Source organism: Bubalus kerabau, chromosome 2 (assembly GCF_029407905.1).
Source record: "Bubalus kerabau isolate K-KA32 ecotype Philippines breed swamp buffalo chromosome 2, PCC_UOA_SB_1v2, whole genome shotgun sequence".
NCBI classification, from domain to species: Eukaryota; Metazoa; Chordata; class Mammalia; order Artiodactyla; family Bovidae; genus Bubalus; species Bubalus kerabau.
The window spans coordinates 55,577,989-55,593,483 of record NC_073625.1 but is presented as its reverse complement, the minus strand read 5'-3'; the positions used below and the strand labels follow the sequence as shown (position 1 = coordinate 55,593,483).

The following is a 15,495-nucleotide window of genomic DNA, read 5'->3' as shown; positions in this document are numbered from 1 at the left end:
TGAGATTGTATGGTTCATTTGTAAAGCAGCTGACATTACTCTTAACCTATATAGAAATTGTTATATCTGGTGGGTGTTGCTTTAATAAAAGCCTAAAACATGGTACTGACTTAGCAATCAGGCAGCAATCAAAGGGAGAACTTATGTTGCCAAAGGAACCATATCTTGTAATGGGAAAACACTGAGAACATTGTATAAAATTTTGCCTGTAATACATTGGAACACCAACTACTTGTTGACTAAGCCTGTAGGGGAGAAAATGGGAAAGTCGGCTGTTAACAGCTTATGTTGGCTGTCATTTGCTGAGTTTAGCAGTTTAGAAGGAGATGAGCTCAAGCTATAGTTGATTTGACTGAGTATACTTAGAAAAGACTAAAAATTGAGCAAGAATATAGGGTCTCTCTGTATGGGTTCATAAGCCTCCATTGCCCAATGTTTACAGACACAAACATCTTTTAGTTTTAAGGACCCATTAAGACTCAGCAGTGCATCAAAGATCATTATGAATTGTGGATCTTCTCTTCCATCCTATTGGTACAGTGGCAATATGGCCCCTGCAGACTTGAAGGAAGAACTCTTGGGTCTAAGAAACCAATGAATGAGTCAGGTTTTGGGGTAGTATCTAGAAAGACTGTTGGGACTTATTACTGAAACATCAATGTGTAGAATTCCGGATAGGGTTGCCAGATTTAAAAATGAAAATGTAAAATACCCAGCTAAATTAAAATTTCAGATAAATAGCAAATAATATTTTAGAACAAGTATACTTCAAATTCATATTATATTTATTATAGAAACTACTACAGGGAGTGCGCTTAAGTTAGGTTGTTTATCTGAAATTCTAATTTCACTGGGCATCCTGTATTTTATCTGGCAACCTTAATTCAGAGACTTTCAGTCTTTTGAAAGGAATTATAATATGAAGAAGCCATGAGCCCAAATGCAAGAAATCATTGAGTATTGGAGTTTTTAAACCAAGACTTAGGCTTCAAAATTGCATCAGAAGGGTGTGAGTTGGGAAATCTGAGAAGCCCTCTAGAAAGGCACTGCTTTCTAATGCCTACTTCAGATGTGGCCATGGAGAATAATGCTTAGGAAGAATCTTCCAGAAGTCAGAGCTAAGAGCTGTGAGAACAATGGACAAGGGCATTCCTCAGGGTCTACTTAAGGAAATGCTTCCAGCACTAGGGCATTAATACCTACAGGAGGCTTTTCATTATTTCTCTGTATGTTGCTGTTAAGTCTCCTGTTCTTCCTTGTCATAGATGATAATTGTGCTAATCTCACATCATCATTTTATGTTGGTCATGAAGAAATGAGGAGAGGTGAGATAATAACTTGCCCTTTATGATTTTGTAGATCAGGAGCAACCCTATGTGGACCAGAAGGTAGAGATCATACCTACCTTGAGCTGGATGCTGTATATCTGGATCACACACAGTGTGGTTCCCTGAGAGAGAATGCAAAGCTTCTCTGTGTGGGAAAGGTCTACATATAGGAATTTGGAGGCTTGAAGGACTGAACACCCAAGTCAGGGTTATTTTTTTCCTGTAGTGTAAGAAAGAGTCAGCAAATTTTCCTGTAAAGATCCAACTGGTATATATTTGATGCTTTGCAGTCCAAGGGGCAAAAGACAGAACACAGTGTAGGTACTTATACAACAACTATTTAAAAATGCAAAACACATTCTTAACTTGCAGGACACATTAAAAAAAATTAATAAGGCAGCAGGTTGGATGTGGCCCAACACTGTAAGTTTCCAGCCCCTGATATAGAGCTGATAGTAGGGAACAGCTTCCTGCCCAAGGACTTTATTCCCTCGGCTCCCTTGCACTTTGGCAGGGTCATGGATGGAATGTGAGCAGAAATAAGTGTGGGTGATTTCTAGTGTGAGGGTCCAACATTTTCTTTCTTACTCATTAGCTGCTTTTCATGCACAGGACAATTTGAGAAGTCAATCATTGAAAAAGCAGATTGAAAATCAGCTAGCACCCTAAAAAGAAGATGGAGCAGAAGTGTACAACCGAGGAATACTTAAAGTGAAGTCACTCAGTTGTGTTCTTCTCTTTGTGACCCTGTGGACTGTAGCCTACCAGGCTCCTCTGTCCATGGGATTCTTCAAGCAAGAATACTGGAGTGGGTTGCCATTTCCTTCTTCAGGGGTCTTCCAGACCCTGGGATCGAACCTGGGCTTCCTGCATTGCAGGTGGACTCTCTATCCCCTGAGCCACCAGGGAAGCCCAACCCAGGGATCAAACCCAGATTTCCTGCATTGCAGGCAGATTCTTTACCAGCTGAGCCACAAGGGAAGCCCTAGGAATACATGCATTGGTATATTATGTGAAACAGTAACATTTGATTGACCAAAAGAGGTTGTTTAGGTTTTCTGAAAGATGTTATGGAAAAATACAAATGAACATTGGAGCCAACCCATTACATTCCCATTATGTTAAGCCATTGAAATGCTGTGTTTTATTTCTCACTGCTGCTGGTGTTGCACTAATTGGAAGACTGCTCATTTCACAGATATGTTTCAGGACTGGGACTTTATTTAAATGTTGCATCCTCCCAGAAACCTGGAATTCCTGCCCATTAAACAATTTTCTTCTCCATAATAATCATGAGAGATCCTGAATTGTGTTCTTTTTTTTTTTTTTTTCACTAATATCAATATATTGGATCCCTTCTTAGTCAAATCAGTTCACGTCACATTTTAAATGGCCTTTGACTTATTTATCCAGAGATTTTTTTTTTCCAAATCAACACACAACTTATAAAGTTGTGTGTTGATAAATATATTTAAACTACCAGGGAAGCCCCCAAAGATACAATAGTTAGCTGTTAAAGGAGGAGTTGATGAATGGTAGAAAATTCTGAAGGTGTATCTGGTATCTTGTTTTGTATATGTTTCCCTTATGACTATATCTATGAGAAATTGGTCACCCTACAGTATTACCCATGGTCTGAATAAAAAGTATAGACTTACATGAACAGCAGTTATTTTCCTTTAACTTTCTAATATATACCCTTGTATGATCATTACCTTCAAGGATTGTGAGAAAACTCTTAGTCAAGCATCTTTTCTTTCTAGCTCTCCACTCCTCTATCAACTTTATGAATGTGAAGTAAAATTTGATATGTTTCATAAAATTTAAATGATAAAATATTAATTGAAGTGATTAGAAAACAGGAAGGGGTGCAGACCAAATACAGAAGTAACTAGAATGATGAAGTTAAGGAACTGGAGATGCTTCTGAAGTAACTCAGCATGTTTTTTGTGTCACCAACAAAGACAGACAGAAATTAAGAATGTCTTAAGACTCATTCAGTGGATATGGGAAAATAAAATCCATGATTAAATACAGAGTCTATATTTTCAGAAGCAGACAGCATATTAAAAAGTAGAGACATCATTTTGCTGAAAAAGGTCCATATAGTCAAAACTATGGTTTATCCAGTGGTCATATATGGATGTGAGCGTTGGACCATGAAGAAGGCTGAGCACAATTGATTGTTTCAAACTGTGGTATTGGAGAAAACTCTTAAGAGTCTCTTGGACAGCAAGGAGATCAAACCAGTCAATCCTAAAGGAAATCAACCTGAATGTCCATTGGAAGGACTGTTGCTGACGGTGAAGTTCCAATGCTTTGGCCACCTGATGCAAAGAGCTGACTCATTGGAAAAGACCCTGATGCAAAAAAAAAAAAAAAAAAAAAAAAGGACCTGGCAGAGGATGAAATGGTTAGATAGAATCACAGGCTCAGTGGACATAAATTTGTGCAAACTCCGGGAGATAGTGAAGGACAGAGGAGACTGGCATACTATGACTGTAGCATGGGTTTGCAAAGAATTGGATACAGCTTAAGTGACTGAACAACATTTTCAGAATCATCTCTAAGCAAGAAGTAGTTTCCTAGTATTCTTCCACTGCTAAATATCATGTTCCCTTTGCAATACCAGACAATTTGATATACACATTATATTTTATGTTTTTTTGAAGTATAATTAGTTTACAATATTAAATTTGAGCATACAGCATACTTATTCAACATTTTTGCAGACAATGCTTCATTAAAATTATGACAAATTAATTTCTGTATTTCCCTTGCTGAACAATGTATCCTCGTTGTGTATTTATTTTATAAAGAGTAGCTTGTACCTCTTAATCCTCTGCCCCTAACTTGATCCTATCCCTTTCCCTACTGGCAATTACTAGTTTATTACCTGTATCTGTGGGTCTGTTCATTTTTTATTGATAAAAAATAAATATATATGTAATTATACACATGCAGCAACTTCTTTACCCATTCATCTGTTGATGAACACTTACCTAAGTTGATTCCATAGCCAAGTTATTGTAAATAATCCTACTGTGAGTACTGGGGTATATGCATCTTTTCTAATTAGTTTTATTTTATTTTTTTTTTCCTTCTGATGTGTACCAAGGAGTGGAACTGCTGGATCATACGGTATGCTGGATCATATGATAGTATCACCGATTCAGTGGACATGAGCTTAAGCAAACTCCAGGAGATGGTGAGGGACAGGGAGGCCTGGTGTGCTGCAGTCCATGGGGTTGCAAAGAGTCAGACATGACTTAGCAACTGAACAATAATGGCAACAATGGTAGTTCTATATTTAGTTTCTTGAGGAAGCTCCACGCTGTTTTCTGTAGTAGCTGAACCAATTTACATCCCCACCAACAGTGTGGTAAGATTCCTTTTCTATGCCTCTTTGCTAATGTTTGTTATTTGCAGACTCTTTGATGATAACGATTCTGACAGGTGTGAGGCGATATTCTTTTGGATCTGTCTCCTATGGCAACAGAAATAAAAACAAAAAGAAACAGATGAGACCTATTGAAATTGAAAAGCTTTTGCACAGCAAAGGAACTCATCAACAAAACCAAAAGACAACCTACTGAATGGGAGAAAATACTGGCAAATGGTATGACCTATAAGGAGTTAATTTTCAAAATATATAAACAGCTAATACAGTCCAATATATTAAAAAAAAAACAAACAAACAGACAACTAGATTAAAAATGGGCAGGAGACTTGAATAGACATTTTTCCAAAGAATGTATACAGATGATCAACAGGCACATGAAAAAGATGCTCAATCTCATCAGAGAAAAGCAAACAAAAGATTTAAAATACAATTATGTTTTAAAATACAATTTAAAGATACGGGTTTTTAAAAATGCATAATATATTTGAATTATCACACTGTGTAGTCCCTGAATTTCAGTGGGATGTTATTTTTCTGATGAAATATGTATGTCATCATCTGTAAAAGTTATAAAAGGATAGACCTAGAAATAAGCATCAGAAATATGGTTAGATATGTCTTGCATGATCATGTGAATATCTTTAGATGTAACTAGTGGTCCGCAGACTAATATATATTATATATTTCAAAAGAAGTAATAGACACTATGTTCCCAGGATAGTAGGAAATTTCAAATAAAATTCTAACTTGTAGCTATCCTCCTGAGCTTTTGCACCCATCTGGTGTCTTCAGGTTCTGAGGCTTTCTGGAACTGGGTTTGCTGAAGGATTTCACATAACTGTCTTAGGTGTCCACCTTCTGTGGCCCATTAATTCAGTTAGGATTTGCCCATGAGTTTTCCCACTTCTCAAATTTTGCTGGTGTTTAATCATTTTATCTTTGCCATTACTTTTTATTTTTGTGGTGCATGATCTTTTTGGGGGAAAAACAACACAATCTTTGTTGACATATTTATAAGGTCTCAGGAGAATGTGGAAGCAGATATCTATCAAATTCAGCATGCCTATTTGTAAGTTCTGAGCATTCTTTAATAGAGGATAAACACAGTTTAATGATACTGGAAACTGCATTTTTATACAAGCAGAGTAGTTTCTACAGTGGGAAATGTCTATTTTTTATCAAAATATCAACAGTCCTCTTAGGAATAAATAGGACCTGACCACCAAGCGTTGGTCCCTAAATTACTTATGTCATTAAAATAGAACAGGGCATGGTTAATAGAATCCACCCAGGTTTGTTATAAATAGCCAGGATCTTGCATGGGGAATTTAATCTCATTCTCCTGGAATCCAAATCTTGTATCAGTGTACTCTAGGTTAGGAATGTACTTTTGTTTTTCTCTTAAGAGGAAAAACTATGAAAATGTAATTAGAGAGCTTGTTCTTGGATATGTTAGATTTGGTGGAGTCAGTAAGCTTTTTCTCCAGAGAGCCAGATAATAAATATATTTGACTTTGTGGGCCAAACTGTCTCTATCTGTCATTCAAAAGCAGCTCAGATAAGAGGCAGACAACCGGTACTTCTGGGATGCATTGTTTTAGCCTCATGGCTACACAAGACCAGTGATTCATTTTAAATGAAGAATTTCAGAAGCCACATAACTATATAAGAAGATGAATTGTTATCCTCTTGATCACCACTGCCATTTAACAAACAAACATTGTTTCCTGAAAAACAATTTTCAGCTAATTGGGAATTTCCTGTTATCAAGAGATTACCACACAGCTGCTAAAACACAGGTATTTATACAAGCCATCTGTAATAAGAGAGAACTTAAAGGCCTGGTTGGATAAAGTGAAAAATAATATTAGAAGATGGTTTATATTGCTAGTTCCTTTGTTTTCATTATTTCATTTTTCTAACTTCACATAGCTCTAAGAATCGTGGGCTTCCCTGGTGGCTCAGACAGTAAAGAAGCTGCTTGTAATGCAGGAGACTTGAGTTTGATCCCTCGGTTGGGAAGATCCCCTGGAAAAGGGAATGGCTACCCATTCCAGTATTCTTGCCTGGAGAATCCCATGGACAGAGGAACCTGGCAGAATACAGTTCATTGGGTATCAAAGAGTTGGACATGACTGAGTGACTTTTTCCAGTAGTCATGTATGGATGTGAGAATTGGACTATAAAGAAAACTGAGCACCGAAGAATTGATGCTTTTGAACTGTGGTGTTGGAGAAGACTCTTGAGAGTCCCTTGGACTGCAAGGGGTTCCAACCAGTCCACCCTAAAGGAAATCAGTCCTGGGTGTTGATTGGAAGGACTGATGTTGAAGCTGAAACTCCAATACTTCGGCCACCTGATGCGAAGAGCTGACTAATTTGAAAAGACCCTGATGCTGGGAAAGATTGAAGGCAGGAGAAGAAGGGGACAACAGAGGATAAGATGGTTGGATGGCATCACCGACTCGATGGACATGGGTTTGGGTAAACTTCAGGAGTTGGTGATGGACAGGGAGGCCTGGCGTGCTGCAGTCCATGGGATCGCAAATAGTCGGAAACGACTGAGCAACTGAACTGAACTGAACTGAGTAACTAACACAACACACACACACACACACACACACACACACACACACACATAAGAATCACAGGGAAGGTTTGTTAATATACAAATTTCTGGATCCTACTACAAGAGATTCTGACTTTGTAGGCCTGGCATGCTGTCTGGGAATTTGCATTTCCAATTTTTCAGGTGCTGCTAAAATCAGTAGAATCACACTGGAAAGTCTTCACTCAACACCTTCTCAACTAAACTCTCTAGGGTTGGAAACTGGGCCAATGAATTCTTAAAAATTCACTGGATTTGAAATGAGTGGTTACAGTTTACAAATAGGTGTTTTCCTTGGTGCTTTTGTAGAATTTTTTTTTTTTTTTTAATCTTGCTTCTATCTGGCTATCAGCAAACTTGATTACTACTCTTTAGAAATGGATTTCAGAAAGGAAAATATCTCCATTTGAGAAAGTCACAAACATGGGCAATAGCTTTTGATCTCAGAAGATTTTAAGCCTCCACCATTCTTCTGTCTTTCATGGGTAAAGACCATTGGTGAGGAAGTTGATTTTCCAAGTTCCTTCTTGAAGAATGGTATGATAATAAAAATTTAACAAATAAACTAAATATTGCAGTGGGTAGCCTTTCCCTTCTCCAGGGGATCTTCCTAACCCAGGGATTGAACCCAGGTCTCCCACATTGCAGGTGGATTCTTTGCCAGCTGAACCATAAGGGAAGCCCAAGAACACTGGAGTGGGTAGCCTATCCTTTCTCCAGCAGATCTTCCCAACATAGGAATCAAACCAGGGTCTCCTGCATTGCAGGTAGATTCTTTACCAACTGTGCTATATGGTTGGCCCTTAACAAATAAACAATTAATACAAAGACAATTTATATTTACTAATACTCTCTCAGCCTGGATAAGTAAATTTATCTAGTGAAGCACTGAGTTCATTTTATAATGTCCCATACTGGATTTAATATTGATGCTTTGAATTAGATTTTTAGGTATGGCATGTTTTTTCTTTTGCTGCTAATGGAACTGGGAAGATCCACTGTGATTTCAAAAGAGTCACGTTAAAACACCATGTGCATTGTAATACCTGTGGATTTATGAGAAATGGTAAAACAGCAGATAAAAGATTGCCTAAGACTGGACTATGCGATTGCATAATTTTCCTTAGTAAACAGCTGTAATTCTTATTTTTTTATTGTAAATATCATGTGATGGAGGGGGGATTCAGAAGCTGTAAATTATTTTCAGTATTTCTTTATAAATACCATTTTAAAAATAAAAATTTATTGTCTTCAATGAGCATATTCACTTTTTTTTTCCTTCTTCTTAATCATTCTCTTTAATAAGTTAGGCTGCTAAATCTGTATTCTTTGGAGTCCAGAGTTTATTCTTCAAATGTTTAAGACTTACTTTTTCGTCTTTTTTTTTTTTTTTTTTCTGTCTGCTTACTTCTGCTAGGATTCAAAGATGAGTGGAAAACTACTGGACTTTCTTTGTGGGAGGTTTCTGTTTATAGGCCATCCCGCGCTCCCCCACACCCCATTTATCTGACTTTTACTCTGACATTCCAGAGTTATGAAAAAGCATGAGGATCTTCTGGACTTCCCTTCCAGAGGTTCTGTTGCTTTTTGATAACTCTGATTCTTTTAGTTCAACTGATAATAGAAAAGGACAATAACAAAATACTGCAAGTAAATTATTTCTTTATTACTTTCAAAGATGACAATACAGTATCCTTTAAACATCATCTGAGGGAATACAGGGAGCCAACTCTTGCCCACTTTGCTGCTTTTCTTACTGGAATTATGGAATTATCTAGATAGAAGTTAGGGCAGTCCTTCAGAATTACTGTAAGTTGAATAGTACACAATGGTTATTTTTGGATAAATATAATTTTCAAAAGCATATTTTAATTTTAATTCCTTATCCTAACCTCCCCAAAATCATTTGGTCTGCAGACAATAGAACTGTTAATAAGCAAAAATATGAAATCCATATAAAAAAGGAAAAATATAATGCTTTTATAGAAAATACAAGGCAATTTATTCCTCTGTTTTAGAAAAGCAATTGATATTGAAAATGCTACAACATTGTGGTTGTAGGTTATGCCACCAATTGTTATCCCAAGAGATGGAATCCGATTAGGAGAGAAAAATCCAACTTCACTAATATCTTACGTGTCACTTTTTCTGTCTTCATCAAAGTTCCCTGGTTTAATGACTGCTTAATTGCTATGAATTTTACTGACCTTTCCCACGTTTCCTATTTGCTTTGCAAAGCCATACAAATTCCCCTTCTCACTGGCAGTTTCTTTATGTAGTGTTTATTTCACTTTACCCAAATATTTGCTATTTTCTTTCCCTGTTCTCACTTCTCTTTTTTTTCCACCATCTTTCCAAGGAAGTAAGATTACTTACTTGTCCACCACTCAGGCCATATATTTTCTACTCTGCTCTCATTTTTGGCTGATGTGTGCTCTCAAAGATAGATCCTAGGTCACCAGATTCACTAAAGGTTTCTATTCTGGGTATCCAGTTCTTTTGATGACTGACTTCTTAGATTCATTGACTAGTAGGGTTGAGAGTCCTTCAGTGGACAGATGAGAAACCTGGGAAAAAAGTACTGTTTAAAGGGGAGAAAATTGGACTTAGAACCAGATAAGTTGTCAGAGTCCCAACCAGTAATTACAAGGTTGTTACATCAGTTTCCTTACTTTCAAATGATTATAAAATCTTGTTTGTATGGTTGTGAAGGCTAAATGAAATAATGTGTGTAAAATGCTTAGCACAGATTTTGAATCACTATAGAGGATAAGTATCTATTAACTCTCAAAAATGGGAAGATTGCATTTTACTGAGGACCACAGGCTGAAGATGATCTAGTGTCTAAGGAGATTTCATCTAAGGCCTGTTTATCCAAGAGGAATTGTCTTTTCCAATCACTCCTGCAAAGGATCTGCCTGCTGATGCAGGAAATGCAAGAGTCGCAGGTTCGATCTCTGGATCAGGAAGATCCCCTGGAGGAAGAAATGGCAACCCACTCCAGGATTCTTGCCTGGAAACTTCCATGGACAGAGGAGCTTGGGGGGATGCAGTCCATGGGGTTATAAAGAATCAAACATGACAAAGCACACACACACATACATACACCCACCTGTATAGAATCACACAAAACATAGGAATTAAAGAAAAATAAAGTGTGATATGTTCAGACAAAAAGGAGAGAAAGAAAAGATGTAAGACTTCACTTTGGATTTCTAACCAACTAAAAGAAATGAAGGAAACATTACTGGATATAAAATGAATTAGAATTCTTAAAAAGGAGCGTCTGCTAAGCTTATTTGCACAAATCTCTTGCCACTAAATGCAAAGAGGTTGAAAACTTCTTCACTTTTTCCAATCCTGCTTGAAAAAACTAGAAAGAATTACAATAATTACATCAATTTATACGATTCTCATCAACAGGAAGTAACAAATTAGTTCCTGGTCGGAAAAGTATGAACTTGGGGAGAAGACACCTTGCCATTTTATTTTATTTACTTTATTTTTTAATCTATGCTACTGCTATCGCATTTTATTTTTTATTTATATATTGCCACACTATGAGGCATATGGGATCTTAGTTCCCAGCCCAGGGATCAAACCTGTGTGCCCTGTGTTGGAAGCACAGAGTCTTAACCACTGGACCCCCAGAGAAGTCCCATCATTTTACTTTACTGTTTGTAATAGCAAAGGGCTGGAAGGAAGAGTCCAATGTGAGCTTCTCTCTTTAGGAAGACAGGTTTTAAAGTGTTTAGAATAAATTAATTTCATAGCTTGAAATTCTGAAAGAGAAAATGTTTCAAGAGAAGAGATAAACTTTAAAATGCTCTAAGTCTAATTCTAATAACAGATATTACCAATTCTAAAATAAAGGGAGATGAATATTTACAAATGGTATCTCTATAATGAAGTTACAGAAATAAAATAACATAATATGTTTAGACTTTGGAACCAGGCTGTCTAAGTTTAAATGCGAATTATTGCATCCACTCATGGAGAGATATTGTCAAGTTAAACCTCTCAATGCCTGTGGGTGAAAGTGAAAGTATTAGTCACTCAATGATGTCCGACTCTTTGTGATCCCAAGATCTATAGCCCACCAGGCTCCCCTGTCCACGGAATTCTCCAGGCAAGAATACTGGAATGGCTAGCCATTCCCTATCTTTTTAAGAAGGAAAAGATATACTTTTATCTACATTTTAGGGTTTAGTGAGAATAAAATGAGTAAAGAACTTACCAGAATACCCAAGTTTCATATGTAGAAAAAAATAAATTATAGGCATTACTATTAGTTTTTGGCTTCATTTCCATGTCTCTCTATTCATGACACTGACCAGGCAGAGGACCTGGTTTATGGAATAGATTTATTCTGCCTTCTCTTTCTGTACAGTCATTGTAAGCAAACAGCCTGTGGTAAACACTGGGAAGCCTCAAGGTATTACTTAAAAGAAAAAGTAGTAGGATACAAATAGCAAATAATGTTATAAAATTACTAAATATACACTAAGATGGTCAAAAGCAGGACATAACCCAATAGAGCAGGGTCATACAGACTGTATTTTTTCCATTACAACAATATGATGAACTAGAAAAAGATAAACATTATATTCAGTAATGTAACACTGAGGGATAAAAAGAAGGGCTGATTTATTCTCATTTTTCTTGTGAATTATTTGATAAGAATAATCTGCAGAAGGAAATAGATAGGAATGAGCATAAACTCAAGGTAAAGAAACATTGAATAAGCAAATATCTCTGATGCTTTAAACAGATAAAAGTCTTAGGTTTAGAATAAATAATATATGACTTGATCAAGTTTTTTACAAAAATGCGGACATTGAAAAGGTTCTGGAAAACTGGAAAAAAAAATTCCTAAATATCCTCCAGCATTCCAAAAGGAAAAAGTGAGTTCCACACTTGCCAGTTTTGTGTTTGTGTGTTAAGTCCCTTCAGTTATGTTTGACTCTTTGTGATCCCATGGACTGCAGCCCTTCAAGCTCCTCTGTCCATAGGATTCTTCAGGCAAAAATACTGGAGTGGGTTGTCATGCCCTTCTCTAGGTACCAGTATTAATAGTGGTGATAACAGTAATTGTGATGAGTGAGTGAATGAGTGAGTAAAAGTCCTTCAGTTGTGTCTGACTCTTTGCGACCCCATGGACTATGCAGTCCATGGAATTCTCCCAGCCAGAATACTGGAATGGGTAGACTTTCCTTCTCCAGGGGATCTTCCCAACTCAGGGATCAAAGCCAGGTCTCCCACATTGCAGGCAGATTCTTTACCAGCTGAGCCACAAGGGAAGCCCAAGGATACTGGTGTGGGTAGCCTATCCCTACTCCAGTGGATCTTCCCGACCCAGGAATTGAACCGGGGTCTCCTGCATTGCAGGCAGATTCTTTACCAACTGAGCTAGGAGGGAAGCCCAGTAATTGTGGTAGTAGCAGCAATAGCAGCAGTAACAGTAGTTGTTCAGTCACTGAGTCATGTTCGACTCTTTGAGAACCTATGGACTGCCGCATGACAAGCTTCCCTGTCCTTCACTGTCTCCCTGAGCTTGCTCGAACTCATGTCCATTGAGTCAGTGATGCCACCAAACCATTTCATCCCCTGTCACCCCCTTTTCCTCTTGCCCTCAATCTTTCCTAGCATCAGGGTCTTTCCAGTGAGTTGACTCTTTGCATCAGGTGGCCAAATTATTGGAGCTTCAGCTTCAGTATCAGTCCTTCCAATAAATATTCAGGGTTGATTTCCTCTAGGATTGACTGGTTTGTTATCCTTGCTGTCCAAGGAACTCTCAAGAGTAATAGTAGTAGTTAATATTAATTGCATACTTGCTATGGACTAACTATAGTACATGAAATACTTATATCAATTTTAACTTCAAAAATGATATATGTATGTGTTATTATTATTAATGCTTTACATATAAGAAAAATAAGGCTCAAAGAAGTTAGGTAACTTGGCAAGGTCATGGAGCTATGTAACTGTGGAACAGAAATGGAATACAAGCAATCTGACTCAGGCATTCTTGTTTTAACTTAGCCCTCCTCAGTACTGAACACAGTATTTTATGAGTGTATGTATCTTTTGTTTGCAGAAGCATTATGTTATAGATACATAATATAAATAATATGTAGGCTTTATTTTAAACATAGTTTTGAGAGAAATAGGATATATAGCAACTTTTCAAGCTGTCTAATCTATTTCTTGCTAAGAAATAATAATAACAATCTGATATTTGGTAAAGGTTTGACTTGCATGACCAAGCATTTGCCTGGTGCCTTTATTGAATTATATGTTGTTTTGTTTTCCAACTAGTTGCTTTATGACTTCTTGGCATTTTTCTAACAAAAACTGATGGCAAAATAGTGATAAATTGGGATGATCTAGCATTTACCAAAGTTGATGCTTCAGCTTATTTGTTGCTCGTATAAAAACTATACATGTAATAAAAGGGCTCCACCCACTTCTTAGGTAAATTAGTTGATGATACAGAGACTCAGTTCAGTTCAGTTCAGTTCAGTCACTCAATTGTGTCCGACTCTTTGCGACCCCATGAATCACAGCACGCCAGGCCTCCCTGTCAATCACCAACTCGCAGAGCTCACTCAGACTCACGTCCATCGAGTCAGTGATGCCATCCAGCCATCTCATCCTCTGTCGTCCCCTTCTCCTCCTGCCCCCAATCCCTCCCAGCATCAGAGTCTTTTCCAATGAGTCAACTCTTCACATGAAGTGGCCAAAGTACTCGAGTTTCAGCTTTAGCATCATTCCTTCCAAAGAAATCCCAGGGCTGATCTCCTTCAGAATGGACTGGTTGGATCTCCTTGCAGTCCAAGGGACTCTCAAGAGTCTTCTCCAACACCACAGTTCAAAAGCATCAATTCTTTGGCACTCAGCCTTCTTCACAGTCCAACTCTCACATCCATACATGACCACTGCAAAAACCATAGCCTTGACTAGCCGGACCTTTGTTGGCAAAGTAATGTCTCTGCCTTTGAATATGCTATCTAGGTTGGACATAACTTTCCTTCCAAGGAGTAAGCGTCTTTTAATTTCATGGCTGCAGTCACCATCTGCGGTGATTTTGGAGCCCCCCAAAATAAAGTCTGACACTGTTTCCACTGTTTCCCATCTATATTCCATGTAGTGATACAGAGACTAGGGAACTACTGTTATATTAGTGAAAATGTTAGTTGCTCAGTTGTGTCAGACTCTTTGCTACCCCATGGATCGTAGCCCTCTAGGCTACTCTGTCTCAAATTCTCCAGGAAAGAATACTGGAGTAGGTAGCCATTCCTTTCTCCAGGGGATATTCCTGATCCAGGGATGGAACCTGGGTCGCCTGCTTTGCAGGCAGATTCTCTACCATCGGAGCCACCAGGGAAGCCCAACTATATTAGTTGTCTATTTGTCTTCTTGTTTTTAAAAACTGTTTTCCTTCTTTCTTTTTCGACTTACCTTGAAGTCAAAGGATCTCTTCCAGGTAAGTTTTAGGAGGCCTGACTTTTCTATGAGTGTGGGAAATTGGATATAGAATTCTAAGCTGGCACAGTTTTACTTTATCGATGTTAAAAATGCAACTCTTAGCTTCATTAATATCTGTTGAGAAGAATGCAATTATTTTCATGCTTATTCATGTGAAGGTAATGTGTCCTTTCTCTCTGAATTCTTTTAAAATTTACTCTTTATAATTGTTCTTAGTAATTTGATAATAAGACTCAATGGTTTTCCCTCCTTTCTCCCTTTCTCCCTTCTCTCTTTCTTTCTCTGTGCAGGATGCATTTTGTGCATGAACACAGAAAAAAGTCTTCAGGCTTGCATAGCAGTTTCTTCTTTCTTTTTTCTGTGTGTATATGTTTACCCTGCTTAGTGTTTGTTGACGTTCTTGGAAATGTGGGTTGTTAGTTTTCAGCAAATTTAGAAAAAAAGATGGCTATTATTTCTTTAAATATTTTTCTGGCTCTCTCCTCTTTGAGGCACTTTTATTACACAGATGTTAAACCACTTGATATTGTTCCAAAACTCCTTAAGTCATTCATTTTTATTAGCCTTTTCTCTCTGCATTTCATCTTGGATGGATTTTATTACCATTTCCACCTTTTAAGTCTCAGCTTTTCTCCTCTTTTCTTCTCATCATGTTTTTTTTTTTTTTTT

The 15,495-nt window shown here is 37.5% G+C and overlaps 1 non-coding gene across 1 annotated transcript; it reads right to left on the bottom strand.

Annotated features, from left to right (window-relative positions):
• Positions 1-11,645: 11,645 nt before the first annotated feature.
• LOC129645163 (small nucleolar RNA SNORA51) lies at positions 11,646-11,768 on the bottom strand. Its single transcript, XR_008711251.1, has one exon. It is a non-coding gene; the product is annotated as a small nucleolar RNA SNORA51 (small nucleolar RNA).
• Between the last annotated feature and the right edge of the window lie 3,727 nt (positions 11,769-15,495).